This window comes from Bos grunniens, chromosome 2 (genome assembly GCF_055505025.1).
Source record: "Bos grunniens cultivar Pamir isolate PY7600 chromosome 2, Bosgru_T2T1.0, whole genome shotgun sequence".
NCBI lineage: Eukaryota > Metazoa > Chordata > Mammalia > Artiodactyla > Bovidae > Bos > Bos grunniens.
In genome coordinates this window covers 11,261,695-11,289,237 of record NC_141166.1, presented here as the reverse complement: position 1 = coordinate 11,289,237, position 27,543 = coordinate 11,261,695, and the positions used below count along the sequence as shown (strand labels likewise).

The 27,543-nt window shown below is 55.6% G+C and overlaps 1 protein-coding gene across 7 annotated transcripts in view; it reads left to right on the top strand.

The window, feature by feature from the left end:
- The window catches only part of AHDC1 (AT-hook DNA binding motif containing 1), a 65,260-nt gene that overhangs the window by 18,076 nt on the left and 19,641 nt on the right, over positions 1–27,543 (top strand). For all 7 annotated transcript variants that reach the window (XR_015138503.1, XM_086330766.1, XM_086330779.1 and 4 more), the window contains one exon: positions 25,724–25,901. The gene's annotated coding sequence lies outside the window, so the exon portion shown is untranslated. The remainder of the gene's footprint in view (positions 1–25,723; positions 25,902–27,543) is intronic.

The window sequence follows — 27,543 nt, the reverse complement described above, 5'->3', positions numbered from 1 at the left end:
ACATGTGGGCCATGTGCCCAGGAGGGCACAGTGCCCAGTCCCTGGCCCAGAGGGCATCAGGACCCTTCTTGCCCACTGACAGAGGAGCAGAGCTTGGGTTCAGGAATGTGGCCCAGGGCTTAGAGTCCCCTGAGATTCAGGAGCCAGGAGGCCAATCTCAGGGTGGCAGAGCCAGTGAACACCCCCGGGTGGCTGGGTTCATGGTTACTTGGTGTTGCCTGGAATTGTGATCTAAGGCGAGTCCTGGTGACCCCCCAGCCGCCCGGAATCCTGGCTGCAAGGGGCTCTTTAAGCATCTCACCTGTGAGGTGGGGCTGGCAGAGAATTAATTTCCTGTGCTATTTTAATTTTGCTGTATTTAATTTGCTGTTTATTTTAATTAATTAACGGCGGGTAATGGTCTATCGTAACTTGCTGCCTGCCGCTGGCTCCTCTTCCTTTTCGGAAGGGTGGAAGGCCGGGCCAGGCAGCTGCCGAGTTGGCAGTGGGGGCCCTGGACAGCCTTGGGGGCCTGCCCCTCTGCCCCTCTGTCCCTCACTCCAGGGGTCTTCTCTGTTCTCCCCAGTTCTCCAAAGCGGGACTCTCGTCTTCCCCCTCACTGGTAGCCTCTCCTACTTCTTCCTCCTCTCCCCTAAGGCCTGCCTCAGAACCTCAGATGCCGTAACTTCATGAAGAGAGGCCAACATGAAGCCCCTGCCTGTCCCCCAAGAACTGTATTTTTATGTCATAGGTCGTGGACTAAAGGACAGGGCACTTGGCTTGCAACCTAAGTGGTGCTTACGGGCCGTTGGGGAAACTTGTATAAAGTGTGGGTCGGTTTTAAATGGCAGCTCCCTTCACCACCTTGGTGCCAAACAGCTCGCCCATCCCGTGTGGTCAGGCCTGTGAGACACTCACATGTTCAGATACCTGTGAACACATCCACGGGTGTGATGTCAGTTATTAGTTAATCTCTAGGACAGACTTCCAGGGGAGGATTATCCCCTATAGAGAGGAGGAAGTGAGATTCAGAGAGGCTAGGTGACTTGTCCAAGGTCACACAGCAACGAAGGAAAGCAGGGCCTGGACTCTGTCTATAATCAATCTGGCTATATAGAAAGAGTTAATAGGTAGAGGGAAGGGAGGGGAAGTGGCTTGGGGCTTAGGGTAGGGGGATTAGGTCCCGAAGACTGAAGAGGCCAGGAAATGGGGTCCTCTGGCTCTTGAGGGTGTGGGGAGAGGAGGAGAGTGGGTCCCTGGCACAAGGGGCTTCCCGAGGCGTGAGGTCTCTGCCACCTGTTTCCATTTCCCTCGGTGTCTTCGGTTATCTGTTTGGAGCTGGGGCTCGCTTTGTCACTTGCACTGTACTTCACCAGGGTGACCCTTCCGTGGCTAGATGGAAGTCTACTTTTACTTATTTAACAAACACATAGCACTTACTGTGTCCCAGATACTCTTCTAACTTTATAAATAGATATTCATGTAGTCATCATGGTAGCTGCATTATTATTATCTTTATTTCACGTATCAGAAAAGTAAGGCTCAGAAAGGTTAAGTAACTTGTCCAAGGTCACACAGCCAGTACCTGGTGGAGCAGCCTTGGAACTTGCAACAGTGGGATCCATTAGTCCTTGTTTTGAGCCACCCTAACCATCCCACTCCCCTTGATGCTCTACATGGGAGCCCTGAATTCCCAGGAGATGTGGCATCTTCGGGGAGCCTCTAGTCTCAGTTGAAGGGAGATCTAGCCCCTTACTCACCAAGCCCAAATCTCATAGGGCAGAAAGAGCCCACAAATCAACAGCTGCTTTGTGGGGGAAGCTGGCAGAGTGTCCATGTGGGCCTGGCTGGGAGGCGCAGGTCAGTAGTTAGGAAGCCTCTGTAGAGCATGGGCCTGCAGCCACAGTGCTGGCCACGGTAGCGGGTGGGGGACACGGAGACATTGACGAAAGTGTTGGCCTCAAACTGAGCCCTCAGAGAGCTTGCCGTCTGACTGACTAGAAAGACAAGGCAGGCATGTGTGACCAGTTAGCAACAGTTGTGTAAGAAAGTGGGAGAGAAACAGCATAAAATCCGATGCAATTGAAAGAGTTTGGGCTTGGAATCCTGTGTGGCCTTAGTTATTTGACCTCCACTCTCAGTCTCCTCACCTGTCATGGGGAAATAATGATGGCACTGACTCCATAGCGTTTTGTGAGGCTCAAATGAGACAAAATATGAAGGGTTTGAGCTCTGAATCTGGAGCCCAGTGAGCACCCGAGAAAGGCTCAACACCCAGAGAAAGAAAGGGACCTGCCCCTGGGGCTGGCTTTGGAGCAGATCAGGATGGGAATAGTGAAGATGAGGAGGCCAGTGAGGGTCTTGGCTCTGGAATCAGACTGCTGAGGTGTAAATCCCAACCATGACGAGTCACTTACCCTCTCTGGGCCTCGATTTCCTTGTCTGTAAAATGGGTATAATAATAGTGCCCCCCCCGCCAAAGGGTATTCTGAGGATTAAACTAGTTAACTCATTTATTCAATAAGCAATATTGAGGGGACTTCCCTGGTGGTCCAGTGGCTAAGACTCCTCACTCCCAATGCGGGGGCCTTGGGTTTGATACCTTATCAGCGAACTAGATCGCACATGCTGCAGCTAGAGATCCCGCGTGCCGCAACAAAGATCGAAGATCCAGTGTGCTGCAACTAAGACCCGGCGTGGCCAGATAAATAAATAAACAAATAATAAGCAATATTGAGCACCTGCTGGGTGCCAGACATATCTCTATTCACCGCAAATAATAAACAGTCAATACACGTTAGTGATCTTATTATCTTCATCAGTCATTTTCAGAAGGCAGGGGACTGTTCAGGTAGGAGAAAAAGGAGGCTGAGGGTTTTCAGGGTCTTTGCCTAAATGGGGAGGCACAACATCCTGATCACAAGCTGATAGGTGATGAGTGCTTACTATGTGCTGGGCAGGTCAGCTCATGAGACAGGGGATCATGTCATCCCCCTTTTGCAGGTAGCAAACAGGTCCAGAGACGTGCAGTGACCTGCTCAAAGAAACACAGCTGGTGGAGGTGGAGCTGGGGTTTGAGAGACTCAAAGGCCAGGCTCTTGATTTACAAAGCTTTAAACTTGATTGAGAGATGGCATGGGGTGGGGGCCGTGATCCAGGAGAGGAAGGAGGGAGAGACCTGGCCAGGAAAGGGACAGACATGGGCAGAGCCTCCAGGTTGGGCAGATAGTGAGGAATGGACCAAGTCAGCATCTGCCTCTCTGGTGGGTTTTCCCAGCAGTAAACAACTGAGGGAAGACAGTGAGGGAAGATTAGCTGCCAGGCTTCTCAGAAGAGGTGGGTCTTAAGAAACAGGCCGAGTTGAAAGAGATGACAAGCCAGTGCCTTCCTGGCAGAGCGCACAACATCAGCAAAGGCCCTGAGGTCAGCACGCAGCATGGCATAGGGCCGAGAAGCTGCCGGAGATGGCTAAGGGAGGTCAGAAAGAGGATTGGGAGGGCTGGAGGCCTCAGGGGCACAGGGAGAGTGACAGCCCCAGGGAGATAGGGAGGGTGACAGATTCTAGAGGCCTAGCTAATGTAGAAATAGAAATAACCTCCCATCTGGACAGGAAATAGAGCACAGTGATCAAGAGGGCAGGTCCTGGACATTCTAGTCAGGCTACTTCCTACCGTGTGGTCAGAGCAAGTCGCTTGATATCTCCTTCTCAAAATAAGGTACCTCTCTCCTAAGACAAGACCATCTGTGAGGGGGGCTTCGTGCAGTGCTGGGCACGTAGAAAGTGCTTGATTCATTCATTTATTCCTCAGCTACCAAGTGCACCCTTAGGCACACAGCAGAAAACAAAGTAGATAAAAATCGCTGGCCTCAAAGAGCTTATATTCAGAGGGTAACGACGCGAAAACCAGTGAAATATATGGCTTGCTGGATGGCGATATGTGTCAAGGAGAAAAACAAAACATGGAAAGGGCTTGGGGACTGCCAGGGTTATGGGGTGGTTGTAGTTTGAAGTAAACTTATAAATAGAGGCTATTGTGTAGAATTATTGTATGGCTATATTATAACATTATTTGCAGGACAGGTTGTAGCAGAAAAAAGTGCCTTGCAGTTTATGAGGCATTTATCCTTCATTAGAATCACTCGAGGTGTAGGTATTGCAGTTCCCATTTTATAGATGAGAACGTTGAGGCTCAAAGAAAAGAATCTGACCTTGGAATCATGACTCTGAGGACAGGCTGCAGTGCCTGACTCCTAATGACTCCCTGTGACAAGAAGAGTGTTGTTCCTAAAAGTCTAGAGGAGAGGTTAATTGGGGTGGCAGGGGGACAGGGGGTGGATATAGACAGGGGCCAAGGTGGGTTAGCATCTCGGGGTGGGGCGGAGCTGGGGAGGAGGAGCAGGGGCCTCCTTCCAGGGCCAGAGCTGTGGTCAGCATACCTCGGCATGGCCTGATCAGAGTGAGTTCGAAGTGGCCGGACCCAGGGGCAACCCTGAGGGCAGAGCGGGGGCAGCAGCAGGCTGGCCCTGAGACACTGCATGATTGAACAGAGGGGCAGAAGCTGTCCAGAACTGAGTGAGTGTGGGGGTGGTATGGAGAATATGGGGGAGGGGGGAGGGCTGACCAGACCAGAGAGAACAGTGAGGAGGTTGCAGGGCCGGAGCTAGCCATCCAGCTCTTGAATAGCAGGATGGAGACCTCGGCCTTGATGTCGTCCTCAGCGGTGGGGAGCTCTTAAAAGTTTCTGGAGCAGGGACACGGGTGTCATGAGAATGAGATTTGAGGAAGAAGAATCTAGCACTAGGTGGAGCAGATTCAGGGGAGGTGTTTGGAAGTGAGGACCCCTCTGGGGGACTGCCATAGCTGACTGGGCAAGAAGTGATGAGGAAGTCAGACCAGAAAGACCGCTTGGACTAATGGACAGAGTGGGGCCTGGGATACCCTGCTTCTAGGTGCTAGCCTTGGGTCTGCCTCGCATTTACTTTTTTTTCTTGGACTTGCCGTGTGCTGCTTGAGGAATCTTAGTTTCCCTACCAGGGATCAAACCCAGACCCTCAGCAGTGAAAACACCGAGTCCACCAGAGTACTCCTTGCCTCTCATTTTCTGAGGGACCCAGGGCTAGTCCTTTTCCCTCTGTACCTGTTTCCTTATTTGGATTGAACTAAAGCCGCCCACCACCCCCCTCCTTTTTTTTAACCCTGTGGGCTAAGAATCCATTTTGAGAAGATGATGGACCTCTTCAGAAAAAATACTAAAGCAAATTTTGGTTAAAATTTGCTAGAGGTTTACAAACTTGTCAAAGACCATTCATGGAAACAAGCTAGATCATCAATAATAGAAAAAATAGCAACTAGCATTACATGCTTTTTTCAGGGGTAGGGGGGGCATGCCACGGCATGTGAGATCTTAGTTCCCTGACCAGGAATTGAACCCAGGCTCCCTGCAGTGGAAGCATGAAATCCTAACCACTGGACTGCCAGGGAAGTCCCTAGCATTACATGCTTATTATGGGCCAGGTGCTGGGCAAAGTGCTATTATATACATCATAATCCTGTTAAGTCTGCTCAACAACCCAATGAGGCAGGTACCATTGTTTTATTGTTAACCGATAAGGAAGCTGAGGAGGCCTAGAGAGGTGCAGTGACTTGCCCAAAGTCAGAGCTGGAATTGAAGCTTGGCTGTGTCAGCTCTAGAGCTTGAGATCTTAGCTCCTTAGGTTAAGGGCTAGGATTTTTGGATGGAGTAAGGAGAAATGGCAAGAGGAGAGTAGATGCGGGGGGATTTTCAAAGAAAGCCGTGGAGAAGCAGCGCAAGAGTAAAACCATGGAGTCCTGAGATGATGGGCACAGGTGGCTGTAGGGGAAGATTCCATTTGGAGGTGCCTTGTCTAGCTTCCAGGGTGTTGGTAGCTGTCCCACACAACCCCCAGCTAAGTGACCTGCTCTGGAGCCTGTTGGGAAGGGGAGGGGCTATTCTGTTTTCTTGGCTTGATTATGTCCTGCCCCCTTGGCAGGAAGAGCTTACCCCTGACTCTTGACTCAGCCTCCAGTGCTGTCTCTGGAATCTACCCTCCCTCCCCCTTCCCAAGGCCATTGACAAGGGCCAATGAGCCTTGATCTCTCTAGGAAAGTTCGGAAGAGGGAACACCCTTTCCAACCCAGAAAAGAGTACTGAGGCCCCTCTCCTGAGATCAGAGTGGAATCTGGAACCCAATCAGCATGGGTGCGTGTTAGGTTCTGGTTTAGAACCGGATCAGCAGTACCATCTAGGGGGAGGTTTTCTGGATTAGACCAGGCCATCATCTCAGGCTGGAATCTAGATTTATGGTGGGTGGGACTTGCTGGTCATCTAGAATAGGTATTGGAAACTTTCTGTAAATAGTTCGATAGTAAAAGTTTTGGGCTTTATAGACCACTGGGTCTCTGTCATGACTACTCAGTTCTGCCACTGTACCTTGAAAACATTCATAGTGCGTAAAATGAATGAGCATGGCTCTGAACCAATCAAATTTGAATCCTAAAAACAAACAGCAAGCTAGATTTGGCCCTTGGGCCATAGTTGCCAACCCCTGGTCTAGAACCTTATTCTTCCTGTAGATGGCTAGATCTCAAACATGACTAGACAGTAATCTAAGCAACAAGACTGGGTGATCTAGAGCCACTCTCTTGCTGGATCTAGATATTGAGAACTGGTGATCAAGAAATGTACTAGACCGTGCTTTCAGACAGACTAAGGCATAATCTCTGGCTGAGCCAGATTCACAGAAAGCTGGGAAGGGCTGGTGTGGGGTGGTAAGATTTAGACCCACACATAAGGCTGTGGTCTGAACATGGGGAAGTGGATGAGCTAAAGCCACACAGATATTGATCTACAGCAAGCAAAGTCTTGGTCCAAAGCCAGAACACCATATGATCTAGGACAGGACCTGTCCAATAGAAATGTAATAGGGGACACATATGAATCTGCATTTTCTAGTAGCCACATTAAATAAGGTAAAAAGAAAGAAGTGAATTAATGTTAATCATATATCTTATATAACCCAATATATCAAAAATGTAATCATTTCAACATAAAACCATTGTAAAAAATCATTGTGCTATTTTATATTCTTTTTTTCATATTTAGACTTCAAAAGCTTACAGCACATCCCAGTTCCAGCTAGCCACATTCCCAGCGCCCAGTAGTTAATTTATACCACATTGGGTGCATATTCTTCCAACGTCGGGCAGTTTGGAAGCAGGCTTTTCTTTGGGACCAGGGTCCAGAGGAGTGATGAGCCAGAATGACCTGGAGTAAATAGAGCTGGTCACACCGGAAGTTATATTCTTAGCAGACCTGAACTGGGTATAGACTGGCTTATCCTGGGAGAGCATCTAGGCTCTGGATTGGGAGGAGGAGGTGGTGGTGCTGGTGGTGTCCCTCCCTTGGAGTCCTGACCAACTGGCCTCCAGCTCTCCCTCCTTCCTCCCAGCGTCACCTCTGAGTCCCGTCTGGTCTGGCAGGTGGGGGTGGGGCAGGGTAGCAGCTGGACCCTTGAGGGAGCAGGAGCTCCACCCCTCCAAGCCAGCTGCTGCCAGCCTTCCTGGACTGACTCTGTGGAAACAGGGGGCCCAGAGACAGAAATAAACTGCCAGGTTTCCGGGGCGGAGTAGGGGGCCTGCCAACCTTTGTGCTTCCTTGCTAAGGGGTAGTGGAGGGGGACAGGAAGCAACTCCAGGCCCTCTCCCAGGCTGTTACCCCTGCATGTCATCTCTCCTCACTCTCACGTGTCTTCATTCTCATGGGAAGGCTGGGCTAAGTCTAGAATTTGGTGGATTAGTAAATCCTGGGGGCCTGGGAGTCTGGGCCTGACCCTTGAGAGCAGAGTGTGATCCCTCAGGGCCCTGGACACAGTTCTGTGCCCATTTCTAGATCCCATCTTAGGGCCCCACTCGCTACCCCAGGGCAGGAACTGAACAGCTTCAGAGTGTTGAACAGCTTCAGAGTGCTGCACAGGGCATTAGACTAGGAGTTGGAAATCTGTGTTAGACGCTCAGCTCTGCCACTAACTGGGCAAAGGCAACTTGGGACAGATCGCTTTGAGCCTCAGTTTACCCTTCGATGAAAAGGGGACAGTGTTTGTCCTGCTTGTCTCAGGGCATTCTAGTTCAGTGGTTACTCAGACTCTGGAGCCAGAGCTTATCTGATTCTGGCCCCTGCCACTGTGTGACTTTTGGAGAGTCACTTAACTTAGAGCCTCAGTTTCCTCATCAGCAAAAAAGGAACATTACCTCCTTTATGGGAACTTTTTAATTAAATGAGTTTACTGCATGCAAATTATACAGGGCAAGTGCCCAGTATTGGTTCTTGTCCCTGGGTAGTCCATGAGCTCAAGTAGGTTGTAGTGAAAATGCGTTATTCAAATATAAGGGATTCTTCCTCTGTTAAGAGTTCTTTCGGACTCCCTCATTTTATGAACGAGAAAACTGAGGCTCCCAAAAGAGAAGGCGTTTTGGCCAAGGAGAGGCATACGGCGAGCAAAACCTTTATTTCCGTAACCCCTCTTGTAAAGCCAGGTAAGGCTCATCCCCAAGTTACAGGTAAGGAAATCGAGGCCGGTGATTGGCCACTGGTGCATAGCCGCGCCATCCAGTAAGGCCTGAGTCCGTCGCTGGGGAGGGAGTGCCCTGGCCGCCCGTGTTCACCGGAGGAGGGGCGTGCAGGTAGCGGGCGCCGTGGAGCCGCAGCCGGAGCCAGGCGCTCTATTAATAATCCCGCCGCTCTGCCTCGGCCGAGAAGCGCAGGTCCGCACCGCCGCCGGGCGCCTCCTGGGCCTGGGCCGGGGCCCGAGCCCCAAGCCGGATCGCGGCGGCCCTCCCTTTCCACCAGCCTCCCCCCGCCACGTGACCCCCTCTCCACTGCGCGGGCAGCCGAGGGCCCGGGCTGGCGGGCCGGGGGCCAGGAAAAAGCCAAAAAACACCGAGGCCGGGCCGCTCCCCTTCCCGCTGAAAATAGCCCCCGGCCGGGGCTGCCACGCATTCCGCTGGGCCCGGGGCGCGGGAAGGGGCGGCCGGTCGGGCCCCCCGCCCGGCCCGACGTGGCTGCCCGGCCGGGTTGGAGGCGGCGTGGGGCGGGGGTGGCGGGGGGAACCGAGGGCGGGCCGCGCGGCCGGCCGGCATGTGGCTCTCCTTCGGGGAGCCTTGGCAGCCCGGGCTGCGCGCTGCGCCGGGATGATGGAGAGCTTCTGGAATTTCCTGCAGCTGGAGAGCGCGGCCGGCCGGGGGAGCGGGCTGAGCGCGCGGCTCGGGAAGGGGCGCCTTGCAGCTCGACCCTAGGGGGCGCCCCCGCGGCGAGGGTAATAGGGGGTGGGGTGGGGAGGGTAAGAGATCTCCCGCCCCGCCTCCGCACGGCGCACCAGGCGAGACGAGCTGCACACACCGCCTCCGTGTCCCGCCGTGCTTTTTCGGGGGGTCTGGCTGGGGTCCAGTCCCGCCCCCTCCCGGCCGGGGCGGCCTAGAGGGACCAGGTGCAGGCGGCGCCCCTCCCCCAGCCGCCTGGTTTCCCTCTCGGCCCGTCACCTCCTCCAGGAGTCAGTAGCTCAGGCCTCATCTGGGAGGGATGGGGGGGCGGGGGGTGGCAAGGCTTGAGGGCCGCTCAGGCCTGCCAGGTAGCCGGAGAGGCGGCGGCGGGAAAAGCCGCGGACCGTTCGGCCCGAGAACCGCTGGGGCTGCAGACCAGAGCCTCCTGCTCAAGCTCATGGCCCCCCGAGGGCTTCTAGGAGGGAGGTGAGGCAGCCAGCTCACAAGAACCCCCACCCCCATTCCTCGCAATTGCGGACCCGGTGGGGGTCGGATGGGCCAGAAAAATCCTGGATAGTTTTCTCGACGGCTGCGGCAGCTTTCTTTGGGGGGCCGGCTCTGCACCTTGCAGGTCTGGGAATCCAGAAAAGGGCTCCCGGGAGGGCTTCCTTTTACAAGGAGCCCTGAGATCCAGGGGAGTAGGTAAGTGACCCCTTAGGGCTCACTCTTGGCACGCTGGCTTGCGGGAGGGAAAGAGGTCTACCTTACCCTTTGTGGGGGAGGGGAAGGGATGCTTTCCCACCACTTCGCTAGTTCCAGTACCGTTTGGTGCTCTGCAAACCGTGGAACCGTTTGGCAACTCAGCAGGCACCTCCCCCTCCTGGGTTGGACCCCACCCCCGCCCCCCCCGCACTTGCCAGTGGTCCCTGTTCCACTTCATGTCCTGCCCCAACCCAGCAAACCCTCACTGCGTGAAAGAAGCCGAGGGGATCGAAGGTACAGTTCTGATACCTTCTCTGTCGCTCCCTGGCTGAGTGACCTTGAGCAAGCCCCCTCACTCCTTAGTCCCTTTGCTCATTTGAAATGGATGGTAGAAGGTAGGCCACAACAAAGATAAACAAAACAAAAACGAATTAGAAGGTAGTCCGCGGCCTTGTGGTGGGGCTTAAAGTTGCACAATATTTAAAGCAATTCCCATAGTGTCTGCATACAGTCAGGACAGGAAATAAAGGGCACCTGTGTATGAGACAGCCAGCCCCACTCAGAGCCTTCAAAAGTGTTTGAATCTCTTCTCCAAAAGCCCTGAGAAATTTGGCCTTGCAAGGTAAGTAGTGCCTCTCAATTGGGCTGGGAAAGATGGAAGGAGCTTGGTTCTATTGAGTGTTCATTTATTTACTGAACACACACTTACCGTTATTCTCAGCTCCAGTCTGGGGGAGAGACTTACACATTTGCTCTGGAGGCTGAGAATCAGGATGGTCACCACATTGTTAAAGCTGGAAGGGCCCTTAGAAATCCTTCCTGCTAGGCTTTCTTTTTTTTTAACCTGGGAATTCCCTGGTAGCTCAATTGGTAAAGAATCTGCCTGCAATGCAGGAGACTTGGGTTCAATCCCTGGGTGGGGAAGATCCCCTGGAGAAGGAAATGGCAACCCACTCCAGGATTCTTGCCTGGAAAATCCCATGGAAAGAGGAGTCTGGTGGGCTATAGTCCATGGTATTGCAAGAATCGTACACGGCTTAGCGACAAAACCACCAGAGGCTAGCTCTTAGTACAGATGGAGAAACTGAGGTCCAGGGAAGGGGTGGGGTCTTCTCACTCCTTCTACTGTTGGGATGGGGGTGGGGGCAGGGGCTGGCAGAGAGCTCTGGGCCTGAGAAGTTGGGGCAGCCCCTGGCCCAGCTCCCTGGAGTATGGTCCAGGCTGGCTGGGAAGCTGATGGAATTCTGCTTTCCTCTCCCTCTCATCTTCTTGCTGACCTTTCACTCCACCTCAGCTAGAGTGGGTGGGGGTGGAACCCAGATACCCAGATTCAAATTCAAATGCTTGTTGGCTCCCCCTCAGCCCAGGATGTTGGGCCTGGGCCTGTGTCAACTCCCACCCTTCCCTCTCCTCCTACCCCTCCTCCCCCCAGTTCTCCCTGTTTCCTGTTGGATGGGCCTTCCCTGTGTACTGGAAGGAACTCAAGGCTCCATTTGTTGTCTGTGTGAACTTGAGCAAACTACACCACCTCTGTGAACCTCATTTTGCTTTTCTGCAAAGTGGAGTTGAAATAAAAATTACCTTGCAGAAAATCTCTTTCGCAGCATCCCAAAGGCTCCGTGGCAGAGATCTATTTAAATAACAAAAAGCAGGGACTTCCCTGGTGGTCCAGTGCTCTGGACGGTGCCCTTCCACTGCAGGGGGCGAAAGTTCGATCCTGGTCTGGGAACTAAGCTCTCATGTGCCACTGCCAAAAAGTAGTAATAATAATAAAAAAGGCAGGGATTCCCTAGACGTTCTAGGCGAGGTATAGGGAACAGAGCAGCCTCCTTTCACCTTTGATTTGGGGAGGGAGCTCTCTGGAGCCCTGGAATAGAAAGTGGGTTGGAGGTGAATGTGTACCAGATCATTTTGGCAAAGTACAAATTTGAGCAAATCCATGTGGACCCCAGATTCTGAGGCTGCCAGGGTCCCATGTATCTGAAGACACCGCAGCGCAGTTCTCATAAGCTCTCCAGGACTACAGACCCTCCCTCTCCCAGCTAATCCAGTTCCATCTCACTCTGGGCTGAGTGTCCTCTACCCCCAACCCCCATTATCACAGAGGACTCTCAGAGACTAGAAAAGAAGGGCTGTGTGGCTTTGGGCAGGCTGCTTCCCCTCTCTGGGCCTCGGTTTCCTCCTGCATAGAGGAGGAGGCTGGATTAGTGACTCCCTAAGGCACCTTCCAGCTCTGACAGGCTCGGAGCCTGTGTTGACTGATGTATCCTAGGAGATAGGAGCACACAGAACCGAGTCAGCTGGGAGATTCTTGTTGAGGTATATTCCACCCGGCCCCCCCACCCCAGAAAGCTGGAGTGCCTCCCTCCCTAAGACACACCCTCCAAGGATACTGGCTGAGATTGTGGTGGGTGGAGGGGGGCATATCACCCAAGTGGTGCTACTGATTCCCTGTCAATAGAGAGGCCTGTGCCTAAGAACAAGAGCTGGTGTCAGGCGGGGCTGTGAGACTCCTTGCTTCTAGGGGAAGGGAATGTGTGTGTCAGTGACCAGTCAGCCTCCAGGGAATGGGGGGCGCGGTGCATGAGGCAGTTAGCTTGTGGGACGGTCCAGAAGAGTGGTCACAGGGCCAGTTTACTGGTGTATGCAAGACAAGGAGGCTGACAATGGGAGGGAGGAAAAAAAAAACCAGATGAACCACAGAGTCAGGCTTTAGGTTAGGGCAGGCTGTTGGGGAGGCACCAGCCTCACGGGGAAGTGTTGGAATATTCAACAGTCTGACACAGTTTTGCCTGTGCCCAGGATTGTCAGCTTGTTTATAGGTGCTGTGCTGAACCGTACTGTTCGGAATTGCTGTTGTCACATTCTCATGTGGGGGTATCTGTGTAAGGGTGTTGTCAAGGTTTAGTCATCAGCAAGAGTCTGGCTGTTTTCGGAGAGTATCTGTACAGGATGGCATTATAAGGCAGTTAGGCAGCTTTTGTCCATTTGGGGTGCTATCAGATTGTACGAGGGGCGTCGGTTCTGGCTGCTAGGAAGCCTTGAGCCATCTTGGGGACATTGCCAGGCTGCTAGGGAGGGTGTTCTTAGGCTGTGGGAGCATCCTGGCCATGCTTTAGGTGCCTCTTCCTCCTCCATCTCTTACACACTGGGAGAGCGGTCTGTCTTCATCAGTCCCTCCACAGGTAGGCTAGCAGGCAGTCACAACCCGCTCACACTCGCAGTAATTTTACCACGGTGCCTAAATCAGGACCAGGCGTGAATTGACCTTTTAACCCCTTCCCCGCCAGGGGATTAGACTCTGTTTCCTGTTCAATCTCCTCCAGAGCCAGTTCCATCCCTCCTGGGGAGGACCCCCAAGGAGTGGATAAGCAGCCCCCACCATCTCTTTTCTCCCCCTCCTCTGTAGAGCCTTGGCAGCGGTGGGGGGGGGCACAGGGTGGATGCTGAGGTCCAGGCTGGTGCAGGGCCTGGCAGGAGCTGAGGGCCCAGGCGGGAGTGATAAATATTGAAGAGGAGGGATTTCAGTGTGGGCTGGAGCAGCTGCAGTGGTTCGAGTGTCACACTATCTCTCCCCAGGTTTACTGACCCATTTCCATTCACGCGGCTGCTGGTTTCCTAGCAACGGCAACAGTCCCCCCAGAACAGGCGGAGTGTGTGTCTGCCATTAGCGACTGCCGCAACTGTGTCAAGGTTACCCCGCTCCCTGCAAACCCACCCCGGCGGGTTTGTTTTCTGCCAGTGCCTGGCACACACCGTGCCAGCCAGGGAGGGGGAGGGAGGGGGCCGGGGGCCAGCCCAGGGGCTTGGGTGGGGGTGGGGGGCCAAGGAGGAGCTGTAGTTCCCGGTCCAGTGAGAGCCAACTTGGACTCAGGCCGAAGCAGGCCCCCCCAACCCTTGGCTGGTGGAATTCCTGAGCCCGAGGGGAGCAGGGGGCGGGGTTGTCCCTCAGCCCTGACCCCCGAGATTCCAGAGCCTAGGGGGAGGGGTGTGGGCCGAGGGGCCTCCGGGAAGCCTGCCCGATCTGACCCCACCTGGCTTGTTCTGCTCCTGCCCTGGCTTCCTCCCACTTCTGCGCAGCTCCGTGCTCTTCTCTGCTCTCAGCTCTTTGTCCCAGCCTCTGTGCCTGGTCTCCCCCCTCAGACTCCCCAGGGCGAGGTTGTATTTCTCCCATCAGACTAGGAGCTCCTGAGGTTGGGGTTCATGATACCTCCTTTCCTTCTCTTCCCTCAGCTCCAGTTCATGACTGTTTTTCTAAATGTCATGGGAGATGAGACTAAACACTTGGGGTAGCAAAGGATAAGTTTCCTTAACAGGGACTAGCAGGGCAAATACCCCCATTCTACCTCCTGGGTGAAGTAGGTTCTGCCTGCACCGCCCAGGCTGGCAGCACTTGTAGGGGAGGGGCCACTGGAAATAGAGGAGGACCCTTCTTTTTCACCCTGAAAGCCTGGCTGCAAAGGGTTAAAGCAGTTCTTCCCCCCACCTTGGTATGTAAGCTCCCCTCCAGGCTGGGGAGATGGGAGGAAGAGGGGGGGCGTCTGTCGCCTTATAGCCACTCATGTGGTCAACTCAGACCTGACCAGTCACATTCCTGCCCAGGAGGATGAGGCTTGAGGTGGAGAGGTAGGGACCTGGAGGGGGCTGGGTGTGTAGGATTTGGGGAGTTGGGGTACCGAGAAGGTGGGGCACGGGGCTGCTGGGAACTTCGAAGGATTGTGCAATGTAAACCTCTGGAAGCCTGTATCAGCCTCCTGTCCCTCTGGAACTGTCTCCCTGTCTTTCCTCCTAGTTTGCACCCCCAGAACATTCCCGTGGTCCCTGTCACTGTGACACAGGTACAGATGCAGTCCCAACTCTAAACAAAGAAAAGTGTGTTGCGGAAGCAGTTTCCCACATGCAGGATGGCGCAGAGATTTGTGGGTAGTCTCCACTGTGACTTTCTGGTGCTTGGAGGAGGTCGGCTGGATTTTTGGCTGGGTCGGAGGCTCTAAGATCTAGGGTACAGAGCAGGCTGTGCTTGACAGTAGAAAGAGACCTGGGCGGGGACACAGACAGCCTGGTTCTCTGCCCAACCTTGTGCCTGACTCCCCGTGGGCTCAGTCTCCCCATGTGAGGGGCTTAGGCCAGTGGTCTCTAACAGCCCTCCTGTCCTGTTGGTCAGTGGTTCTGGGTGAGGGATGAGGAAGTGAGGGGCAGTGGTCTGGAGGGACTGTGGGAAGCTGCCAGCTCCAGGGGGAGTTTGCAATGTGATCCCAGAGCGAAAATAGCCCAGGTCATTTTCAGCTGCTTGGGCGGAGGTATCTGATCCCGCCAGGGCAGGGCAGCTTGGGCAGGGGGCAGGGAGGAGCATTCTGTAAAGCTCTCTGGGAAACCAGACCCCAGGATGGGATGGTGGGGAAAGGTTGGCATGCCCGGCTGGACTTCCTGAGGACCCCCCCACCCCCACCCCATGGGGGCTCTGGAATTTTAAGATGAAGAATGCAGAGGGTTAACAGGAGGTGAGGGCTGGACTCCAGTCCCCTTTGGGTCCTGGCCTGGATGAGGTGAAAGGTCAGCCCCAAGGAGTCCAGGCACAGCTGGGGAAGGAGTAACCCGATCCTTCTCCCTAGCCCTGCTCAGGGGATCACAGAGCTGCCTCCCCCAGGAAAGGTACTTTGACATCCCCAGGAAGAGTTTGTTTCAACTTGTTCTCAGCAGGCAATGAGGGGTAGGGGAGGGTCCTGGCCTAAGGGGTCAGGGAGAGCTCCAGGCCTGGAGCCCCAGCCAGTATGGCAGTGCTTTGTCATCCTAAGGTCAGGGGAGGTGGAGGTGAGCTTGCTGGAAAGGTTAGAGGTAGCGTGTTGTGGCCCTGCTCCCATTCTGTGTTCCATTTATGACTCTGATGGCCAACACTGAGGATTGAGGAAGCTTAAAGTTAGGAGACTACCCGCCCTCAACACACACACTGATTGGTGAGAGAAACTGCCAGCTACTAGACAGTGACATTACGATGCGTTTGGGCTGGTGAATTACCCTGACTCTGAAATGGCTTTGCTGTGTGTGATGGGGTCGTTACAGAGATAATACACAGAAGAACATGGACTCTGAAGTCAAGCCTGACCTGGGTTCAAATCCTTGTCTGTCTCAGACAAACTTTTTAACCTAAGCCTCAGTTTCCCCAACTACAAAATGGGACTGATCGTCTTCATCATAAAGGGCAATCGTGAGGGTTGGGAGAGAGCAAGTACTCAGTAAAAAGTAACCCTTAATGGGCCTCATTGTGTCCCAAGGCTCCAGAGGAGTTGGTGAGCTACAGCTGGTCTCAGGAAGAGGAGAGTTACGAGACTGTGACGGGGTCAGTGTCCCCAGGGCTCTGCGTGAGGCTGTGGGAGTATCCAGGTCACTTGGGGTTGGATGGGGTGAGGTAAATGATGTTTAGTCTGTAGCAAGGGGTGGTTGGGGCAAGGTTCTTCTTAACAGCCGACCTCTGAGGCTGGCGACAGCCCCCTCTGCTGCCTACCCCGGCGGGTTTGTGCAGCCATGTGTGGGTGTAGCCTGTCCCCGGAGTGTGGCTGTAGGTATGTTTGAGAAGGCGCAGGCATCCCAAGAAAGAACAAGTTGCCTTTTGTACAAGCCCAACCCCGGGGCGGGTTGGGCCCTCTCTGGGGGATCCCCTGTTTCTGCGCCCGGCTCTCAGCCCACGGGACAGCGCCCCAGCCGCGCCGGCCACCTAAGGGGGCTGCGAGGCTGCCTGAGCGCCCCCTCCCGGGGGGATCCACGCTTCGGGCCTGGAGCTGGGGGTGCGGGGGGCGGGGAGTGGTCTGGGGTAGGGGGCGTGCTTGGAGTCCTGGCCCCGCCCACGTGACGTCACCCAGGTGCTACCAATCTCTGGGAGCCGTGCCCACGGGCGGCCCGCCCCTTCCAGGCTCCGCGCTCTGAGAGCTGGAGGCGCCGTGGGTGGAGGAGGCGGCAGGGCCGGCCCACGGGGCGGGGAGACCATTGAAAGGCTTCGCCCTTCCTGCCTTGGGCGGGGCTGAGCACACGACCCTGAGAGCGAACCGAGCTGCTCTCTTTGAAGAACCTCACAAGACCTCCTTTCTTCCTGGAGCACTCAACCTTCTTGCCCACCTGTCCAAATCCTACCAGGTACCACTTTCTGCAGGAAGCCTTCCAGAACCGACCTCTCCCCCACCCCCCACCAATCTTTTTTCTTATTACCTACACCCTTTTAGCGATCCTCAGTCATACCAGTACTGACTGCTACTAACACCAGCAGCTGTCTACTGAACCATTTACTGTGTACCAGGCCTTTACGGGTCTTTCATGGAATATCTTACCTGATAGATCTCTGATTGCTTTCCACCTTGTATTATGAGCCTTTCGCACCCACTGGATTGGAAGTTCCTCTGGGAAGTGGTTCCAGACATGGCATGGCTCAGAATAGGCACTACTGAATGTTTAGGATGGATAATAAATGAAGAGACAGGCTCATGGAGGGAAAATATCCTGGCAGAAGTCCCACAGCAAATAGGTAGAAGAATCAAAGCTAGAAATGAGGTATCCAGGCTCCATTCAGGCCTTTAGTTCTGGTGTGTGACTAAGTAGGGAATTGCAAAGAAGGATGGCATAATCCTCCTCTCTCCCCGTAGGAGGGCTTCTCCCCCCACCCCCCCACCAAAGATCAGAGGAACCCGAAATCTGTTTTCCTCTGCAATTCACACACCTTGAACCAGAATCTCTGGCTCTTGAGAGGATGAGGAAGAAACAGTGATGGAGGAGCTGGGAGGGCTTTTGTAGGCCAAAGTGTTACCTCTGGGCTGTAAGGAGTAGTGTGGTTCCAGTAATTGGGGGTACTGGTTCTGGGGACATAAGGCATTTAGTTTGCAGGTGGGAGGTTCCAAGTTGAGCCGCAAGGAGGGTTGGGAGCCAAGGTATGTAGGGATTCAGTGCAAGGGAGGCAGGGTTTGTGCTGGGCAAGCACCACCCCCCACCACCACCAGGCTGGCCTGGTGGAATGCTGGGAGGCCCAGGGGATGGGGCCAGGCAGCCAAGGTGTCTCCGGTGGTACAGAAGCAGTTAAGAGCTGCCTCAGCCCGTTCCTTCAGACAATTAGTGACATCTCGCTTGACAACACCACACTGAGCCGATGCAGACCTCAGCCCCCCTCCCGGCCCCCCCACGGCCGCTTCAGCTGTTTATTCTTGGGCTTTAACAATTGGGATTCTGACTTGGAGGAGCGGGCGCCCCGCGCTGCCCTCTGACCCTCCGTCGCCTTGGCAACTGGAGCCCGGTAGGCCTGGGCTCTGCGTTAGGATTACAGATCCTGAATTCACAATCTTGCTGCTCCCCTGCAAGCAGAAGCAGCAGCGGCAGCATGTGGGATCTTCAGCTAGACTGGAGGGGACAAGAAAGAGGATCCCCAAGGGCCAGCCTGAGGCACAGGTGGGGAACCAGGGATGCCCACAGGCAACCCAGAGCATGGTGTGCCCCCATGGAGTGGAGCAGGGCCCAGAGCTTTTCTCCGTTCCCAACATCTCCCATCCTCTGTCTGGAAACTTTCTTCCTGGTAGAGCCCCCAGGGCAGGGGCCAGCCTTCTTCATCACCCTCCCCCTGTTTTTCCCCCAAGTCAGCCCCCTACCATGCCCAGACCTCCAAGTGCCAGCAGACTGTGCCCCTGCAGTGCCTGCAGCCATGGCAACAGCCCCCCCCCTTGTGAGCTCTCCTCCTCCCCCCCACCATCCCCCCCACCCCAGCAACCAACTGCCCCAGCTGAAACCGGAGCCGACGCATCTGTGAGCCTCATGCCCAGACTCACATTCCATTTCTGTCCGCTGTCCCCCCCAGCTCTGGCGACGACATCTCCCCCTCCTCCTCTTCACACCCCCTCCCTCCTTGCCTCTGTCTACTCCTGCTGCCCCCATCCCACCCCACACACACACTTTATCACTTAGTGTCTCCCCCTTCCTGCCTTCCCAGTCTCTGAGTGCCTCTCCCCCTCTCCCTCTGTCTCCAGTGGTCTTTGGGTGTGTCAGTCAGTCCCTCTGTCTCCAGCTTCCTGTGGTGTCTTCAGTCCCCTGTGCCTTGCCCCGTCTGTGGCAGCCCCTTCTCCATCTCCTTCCCCTCTGCAGGTGTCTTGCTCTCTCTCTCTGTCTTTGTCTCTGCCTCGTTCTGCTTGTCTCTCTGTCTCTTTGTCTTTTTCTTCCTCCTCTATCCTTCTCTCCCTGAAGGGAAGACTTCCTGTCTCTTTCTGGCTCTTTTCCTTCCTCGAGCGTTTCTCTGTCTTTTTGTCTCCCCATCTCTGTCTTCTTAACCTCATTCTGCCCTGTTTCTCTTGCCCCCCGACATGCTTCCTGTTTCCGCCTCTCTCTCCCTGAATCCGATTCTCTGCCTTGGTTTCTCCTTTGTCTCTCTTCCGACTCTCTCCTTCTAAATTCATAGATTTCTTTCCAGTCTTCTTTCTCTGTTTCCTAGTCATGAGGGGTCATTCCCCTCATGGCCCCTGGGATGGTGGGGGTCTCTCCGGAGTCACCCCAAAGGAGTCCTCTTTCAAGATAATCCTGGTGTTCATTCGGCACATGTAGTTGAACCTGAGATGAGATGGGGAGGTTCTAAGGGCAAAGAGTCAGCAGGGCGTGGGGCACAACGAACCAAGATTACCAGGCCTCTCTTCCCTTCAGAGGACGGGCTCCATCATCTAGTTTACCTTCACCCAGCCTAGGTAAGGGCAGACGGTAGTTGTTAGGGGCTGAACTGGCCCAAGAAGCCCCCTGGCTCTAGGAACTCCACGAAAAGCATGTTTAGGCCTCCTTCCCTGATTCCTGGGATTTGTTTCTCCCCCTCATACAATGATGGCTGCCTCAGACTGTGCCTCAGTTTCCCCTCTGGTACAGAGGGTATAGTCCCCTTGCTCTATCTCTGACTCCTCTTGAGTGCTTTGAGTTCCTGGAGCAAAATCAGGGTTATAAAGAACAGGGAAAGGGTGGAGTGACTTCCGCCGCCCTTGCTCACCAATACTTCTGTGCTGGAGGGGGACTTCAGCACAGAAGAATTGGTTTGGCTCAGGGCTGGGGTGGAATAAGGGTCCTGTCTCCTTAAGTGTCTGGTGGAGGACAGTGCCCCCTCTCCCCCCCGACCCACGACTGGCAGCCCTTGCTGTCAGGCCCTCCTCCTCACACCCCCTCTTTGGAATGAGCTTGGAGTCATGGGAAACAGACCCTGGGATGGCGGTGCCAGGCCTCCAGGGCCTAGCCCTTGCCTCTGGGTGTGATGAGACCTGGGCGGGCAGACAGTTCTAGGACTCCTGGGTCTGGGCACTACTCACCAAGGGGCCAGGCAGGGGAGTAGGGGTGCCTGGGGGAGGCGGGTTTGCACGCAAGGCATGCCGGGCCCCCTCGGCGGGTGGGTGGGGGGAACAAAGCTGGCATCGAGGCCTCAGCTAAAATTAGCCGCTTCCCTGCGCGGGAGCGAGCATGCCTGCCAGCCGCCCAGATCGCCGCTGCCTCGGCAGGCCATCTGTCGCCACGTTTTGCTCAGTCCCTCAGGGCCCCCCAGCTCCAGCCACCCCAGGGGCTAGAGAACTCTGCTCTGAGGCTGTCCCTGGCCAGGATGCTGGACACTGCTGCTGTCGTGCTGTGTGACCTCAGTCTAGGCCTGTCCCTCTCTGGGCTCCTGTACAACAACAGGGCCCCGGATGCTGACATCCCAAGACCCCCCCCAGTCCTTGCAAGCACCAGGTGCTGGCGCCACTCACGGGGGCTGGGGTGCAGGCTGCCTCCCTAGCCTTCTGGTCTGAAGTCTGAAGGTGGACCACGTGGGTAAAGGTCAAGCTATATGACAAACTCCTGTCCATTTTCTTGATCTTCATTGGACAGGAGAGCAGCTCTGTAAGCAACAGTACACACACACACACACACACACTCACTCACTCACTCACTCACTCTCTCTCTCCCTCCAAGCAGTCCTACAGAAACAGCTTCAGGTGGGAAGCCTGGAGGCAGAGGCTGGATTCAGCTGATACTAACTTGCCCTGTGGTTTGGGCAAGCCTCCTGCCCTTTCCTAGTCTTATCTTCCCCTCTTCAATAAGAAGCTCCCATTTCGGGACTTCCCTGGAGAGCCAGTGGCTAAGACTGCACTTCTAACGCAGGGGGCGTGCGTTCGACCCCTGGTCAGGGAAACCTCTCTGCTCTCCAGTTGAGGCAACTGAGCTCCAGAAAGCAGAGGTTCCTGGTGAGGAAGCAAGCAGTGGGCCAGGGTGTGAGCCGCCATGTCCTTCCTCCTCAGCACCTCCCGGGTTGCTGCCTCTTCCCCCTCCCCAGAGCCAAAGAGACTGAGCCTCTGCTCCAAGGTCACTCCGCTTGCCCTGGGAGGAGCTCAGACTTGAACCCAGGCCTCTTGGCTCCTGTCCTCCTCACTTTCTGGCCAGCAGGCTGGGCCTGTTCCCTGGGTGAGTCATGCCCCTGGACTTTGGCCTCCTTGTCAGGCTCTGTGGCCTGAATTGGAGAGGGGGCCTTGGTAAGAAAGAGGGGCTCCTCTGGCCGCAGTGGGTGTCTGAAGCGATCATCCCACCCTGTCCATCCTGGGCCCCCGAGCGTGTGGTGACAGCCACCCCTACCCCACCTGACTCCACAGCCTCCGAGAAGTCCTGTTAGGACCTGCTCCTCAGGCCTTAGGGCCAGGACAACCTCGTTGGCCTCTGCATTCTATTCCCCCCAAAGCAACTACGTTCTATTAGAAATGGGGGGGAGCGCTGCTTGGGAAGGTGGCATTTTCAGGTTGTCCATGCCCAGGCGGCCTGCCTTCTTCCCGGTACTCATCCTCCTGGCCCCGGACTACCCAGGAGAGAGGCCATGGCGCCGCCCCTCCTGGTGTCCAGGGACCAAGGTCACGCCCAGAGCCCTGTGCGCCTCCACCTCCTGGGGCCAGCGGTGTTTGTCACTGGGGCAACGTGTGGCTGTGCCCGGCGCTGGCAGTGCTGGGGTGACATTCATGCCCTGTGAGCTGTGACGCCTCTGCAGGCAGAGGACGGCACCACCAGGCTGGCAGTGATGGGGGAGGGGCCGGTGGGCTGTCACCTGTCCAGAGCAGCCCGGGGTGACATGTCCTTTACCCACCCAGCAATCTGGAGGGGGAGGACTCACGGGGAAGGTTGTGTCCCCGGCTTATACTCGATGTGTTGTGGGGAGGGAGCTGTACCTTTGTCACACCTGGAAAGTGAGGTGTGTGTGTGTGTGTGAGAGAGAGGTTCTCTGCATTTTGCACCCTGTTGGGGTCCTATTTGTGTGTCGGTCCCACCCTCTGGAGGGTGACAACTGTGTTTCTGTCTCAGACTGTCTGGAGTTATCAGGTGTGCCCATCTCAGGCTTTGGAGGAAGTGACAGGTTCTGTGCTTAGCCCCTCCTGTTAGGAGGGTAGTCACCCACTCATCCGCCTATCTCTCTGACTGTTGGGTGTGTGTGTGCGATGTCACCATGTGCCCATCTCATGCCAGTGTAGGGAGTGACGTGTGACTATCTCGTGCTGGTGGGGGGCTCTCAGGAACTTGGGAGCTTGTCTCTCGACTCTAAGGAGAAGACATGTTGCCCAGTGGCATGGGGCTGTCAGTTGGCAGGGCCTCAAAAAGCAGGCCAGAGCCAGGACGCAGACCATGGGCACAGGGACAAGCTGGGATCGGGGCAGGGGTGCAGGGCAGGAGGGTCTCGGCTCCCCAAGACCTAACTTGTGACCCAGGTGCCAGCCCTTGGGACTGTTCCCTGGGAGGAAGGAATTTGCTGTTTTTCAGATGATGTGGGCTGGGGCAGGTGCGACCTGGTAGGCAGGGCACCAGGCAGGGGTGGCATGGAGGGGCTTGTGTCCCCACGAGTCTGGGGGCCCTGTGCCTCGCCTCTCCTGCCCCTGAAACTGTTAAACTAATTAAGGCTGTGGAGCCGCAGGATTAATCGGGGCAGCTCGGCGCGGGCCAGGAGCTCAGGTAGTCGATTAGTGCGCCGCGGAGGATATTGGATTTCTGAACCGCAAGTCAGCACTATTCGGGCCTGTTATCTCTCCCAGGCTCCAGGGTCAGGAGGCGGGAGGCTCCAGGGCTCGCTGGCCGCCCCCGCCCGGCTGCTCCAGGGCGGCCACTCCCCCTGCCCACCCATCGCCTCTGCCCTCCCTGACCCTGCATCAGGTTCCCCCTGAGTCTCCCCTCCATCAGGCTTGCAGCCCCAGCGCCCCCCACCCCGCCCTCTCCCTCTCGGTCCTTCCAGGCCTGACTAGCACCCTGTGCCTCCTCGCTGACACGCTCCTCAGCCCCTGACCAGCCTCTCTCCACCCTGGTCTCCTTAGCAGTTGCCGGCCCTGTTCCCCACTCTAAGCCTCGCCCAGCATCACCCAGTCCTGTCTCTGCTTTGGGGTTTGTGTGTCCTTGTCTCTGCTTCTCCTGTCTCTCTCCCTGTGCGACTCTGTTGAGTCTTTCTCTCCCTGTGTCTTTTCCTCTCCCTCTCTCTCTCTCTCCGTCTTTTCCTCTCTCTCTCTTGTGTGGTCTCGGCTGGTGTCTGCAACCAGAACAAATCTCCCCCAGCCAACACCCCCTGAACAAGGAGGCCAGAGCAGCTAATGGGAAACATGTGATGCTGCCTTGCGCCTGGAGCACCGTGAAGGGAGCCTTAGTCCCAGCTCAGCCCCTGCTCCCACCCCCCCTCCTTGCCGCATTCCCCCCACCACGCTGTCCCCTGCCTTCCAGCCCGTGTGGGCACAGTCACAAGTTCCTCAGTCATTACCATCTAAAGGGGCGGGCGAGCTGGCCATTATCAGTTGGGGAATATCAGGTTGGGGAGGGGCTGGGAGCAGCTTCACTCCTCAGGTCGCCCCAGCCCCCAGGGCCAGGCAGACCTCATGCAGACTCCCCCCCAACCACCAGCACCATATGTAGGAGAACAGGGCCAAGATGAGCTGAGTTCCAGGGGCCTGAATGGGGGGCCGCCAAGCCACCCCCACTGGAGGGCTCTGGGGCCACCCAGATTTCCATCTTTTCCACCCTTCTGGGCCTCTGGGGAACCGCAGAGGTGGGGGCTCCCCGAGGGCTTAGGAGCTGCCGGGCTGCATTTCTGTGCCCACCCAACCATGGGGGGAGGGGGGATGGATCAGAGGAGGGAGGCTCTGGCAGGTTGAAATTCTCCTTCTCTGCCTGTGGATAAATTGTCCCTAATCCAGGCTTGGGGAGTTGTCTGGCTCCTACAGAGAGAGAGAGAGAGAGAGAGAGCAGGAGATAGGGAGGGAGGAGGGAAGCAGGCATACAGACACAGTGACACAGACACACACTATCACAGAGTCTCACATACACGCGCGCACGCACGACAAGTTACACAAAGGTATCACATGAGCACTGAAGCACCACTGTGCTGACAGGCACACCATGGCACACACTCACATGTTGCGCTGACACAGACATACGATGACATGGCACAAGGGCCCACTGACATACACAGGTGCACAGTGATGAGGTCTTACAAGACGCACGTGCAGGGTCACAGTCAAGCACACACTGACCCGCGGTGAAACAGACCCACAGGGACACTGTGACCAGTCGCACCACGAGCCTGAAAACCCAGAGAAAGGCAGAGGGAAGGAGGGAGATGGCACTGATCCAGTGACACCAGTGCCCCCAGTCACTGGCCTCGAGACTGGAAACCTGTGAGGACAGTAGAGGGTCCACTCCCCTCCCCACCCCAATGCACACACATCCAGAGATGGGCAGAAGTCAGTTCGGCTCCTGACACGGCCAGATGCAGAGTGTGTACACACGGGCACACATGCCTCAATCACAGCTGGGTACACTGGTCACACATTAGGCACATATACCTGTGTGTCCCCATAGGTGTGCGAACATAGGCTCAGCTGGACACACACAGAGAACTGAACAGACCCAGATACACACATGAAGACACCAACTCTAGTAAATAGCAGCTCTCACAAACACACAGAGACAGTCCTATACATGGGCACTCTTAAACACACATATACTTGCATAGACATACAAAAATACACAGAGAAACATACAGAAGGCTAAGTAGACCCAGGAAGCCACACACAGGTGTGTTTGCCCAGACAGCTGAATGCTCACAGACGTGCAGGATCTCTTTAACACGCATGTACACACACACATTCCCAGGCAACCAAAACCTATAAGCAGTCCATGAGGCCTGGTTCCCAGACCCCTCAGGGCTCAAGTACAAACCTCAGGGAGGTAGACAAATGGGCAGGAAGCAGAGGGGGTGAGGAGGGCCCTAGTTATTAAAGAAAATAAGAGAGAGAACCAGTCTTGGATGGAGAAGGGTAAATGCTAGCTGCGTATACACCCCTTGTGAAGATCTGCAGTCACCATCACTTTGAACAGTAACTCTCACACCTGCATTGTAAATGCTCTTAGCATTTATAGTTTCCCTAGAGCACTTCTCCCCGTTCATAAACTCTCCCTATTTTATACATTAGGAAACTGAGAGCCAGAGAGGTTAACTGACTCGCCTGAGATCCCACAGGTGATGAAAGTTGAGCCAAGGACCATTCTGACACCCAAGACCAGGTTCTTTTCGCCATAGCGTATGTGTTCTTGTTCATGCATACATATCTGCCCATGCAGAGATACTGCCTGGGGATTCAAGACACAGTTCGTAGTCCCCAGTGAAATGAGGTTGGAGCCACTTTCTGTGTACGTCTAGACTCACCTAGGATGGCCTCCTGGTCCCTCTGTCTGGTTCATCCTGTATCCATGCTTATGTCTGGGGTGCTGTTTTTGTTTTCACAGATGGGAGCTTGCCTACCTGTCTACCCATTGGCCTGGACACCAGAGCCTGCCCAGCTAAGTGCGTGCAGAGGGCCCCGGGTTTGGGGCGATTCTCAGGCTGCGGAAGAGACCACCCTGGAATCACTGGCGAAGACAGGCCTTGGCTGCTGAGCTGGGCCTATCTGCACAGCTTGCTCAGGTAACAGTGTACAGAGAAGCTGGGTCTGCCGGCCACCCCAGGAAGTGGGGATCAGGGGTACTTCTTCTCAATCCTATCAGGGATCCCTCCCCTCTCAGCTTAGGCCAAGAAGAGGCCCTTTAGTATCAAAATACTGTAACTACACTTACTCAGACTCCCCGTTATCCAGAAAGGCAAGGTCCATGGATATACAGCCAGTTCCCCCAAGTCCTGCCTCCTAGTCGGGGGACCTGCACCTGGATGACCTGAGAGAACTGGGCAGTGAAAGGGGTTGTCCCAGTGATCAGAACCCAGGGCAGAGGTAGAAACCAGAATGCCTGCTGTGTGATGCTGACCCCCCAGGACCCCTGTCTCCTAGAGTCTGTGGAAGCTGAGAGGACCTGGGGAGTTGAGGTACGCTGGGCTGCCCTCCTGGGATGAGATGGGGCAGGGGCGGGGGCAGGAACCATCTCCCTAGCCTTGGCCCAGATGAGCCCACCCAGGCAGGCTAGAGAGCAGCAGAGGCCAGGTGGAGCGGCCCTGCCCTGCAGAGGCAACTCCCCGAACTGACACATGAAGCCTCAGGCTCCAGGAAGCTCCCTAGAGCCCAGCCTGCATGGGGACCCCACCCAGCTTCCAAAAGAGCATTCCTGGGGCCTGAGGTCTGTGGGGGTGGAGTCTCCCGGGATTGTCAGGGTGGGGATGTCAGAGCTGGGTGTACCCAGTTGTAAATGTACAGGGCATCTAGTGTGCAAGTACTCCAGCTTGTGTGCAAGCAGGCGTGTGTAGGACTCTGTCCTGAGGTGTGCAGGGTGCTGTACATAAAAGTCTAGGTGGACTGGGCTGGGAGACATTCACTGGCTGCATACATGGTACATGGGAGTGAGTGTGTAGGACTCAGGGTGTGTCCTGTGCAGGTGTGGGGAGGCTAGAGTGTTGTGTGTGCCATGCTGGGTGGCATTCCTGGGCAGGGTGCTAGTGTACACTGGAGAGGTGTGCAGACAGGACTCTGAATACACCCGGGTGATACACGAGTACACACTGGGTGGGGTGGATCATGTACACAGAAGTTCTTCTGTGTGTCACCAGGGAAGCGTGTGTTCAGTGGCTGCAACACTGGGGGATGTGTGTGCACGTGGCTCCATTTGTGCTTTGGAGGTGGGCTGGGCAAGGCTTCAGCTGAGCTGGGCTCAGCAGTGCCCAGTCTTGTGGCCAAACTGCTGAAGTCACTTCCTTTCCAGCAGCAACTTTCCAGGAGGAGGAGTTTTTCAGACCTGGGTGGGGAGGGGTGGGGGGGCGGAACAAGGAGCTCTCAGGGGAAGGAGGTGGGCGGTGGTGAGGCTGTGGGGAGGGCCTGGTGGGGCTGGAGGAGGGGTGTCCTCCGGGAGACAGAAGGAAAGACAAGGACAGGAGTCTGGAAGGGCCAAGGGCAGGAGGGGATGGGGGCGGAGCAGGCGGGAAGCACAGTCCCTGGGTGACCTCGGAGAGAGGAAGGGAGGGCCGCCCGGCAGGGTGACCCTCGGGTTCAGCCAGAGCTGGGGGTGGTGCCCACACACCTGGCACCCAGGGCAGGGGGCTGGCAGGGGGCGGGTCTAGGGTAGACCTGCTTGCCAGGTGCCCTGCTCCGGGCAGGAAGGGGGTGGGCAAGGGCTGCACAAAGGAG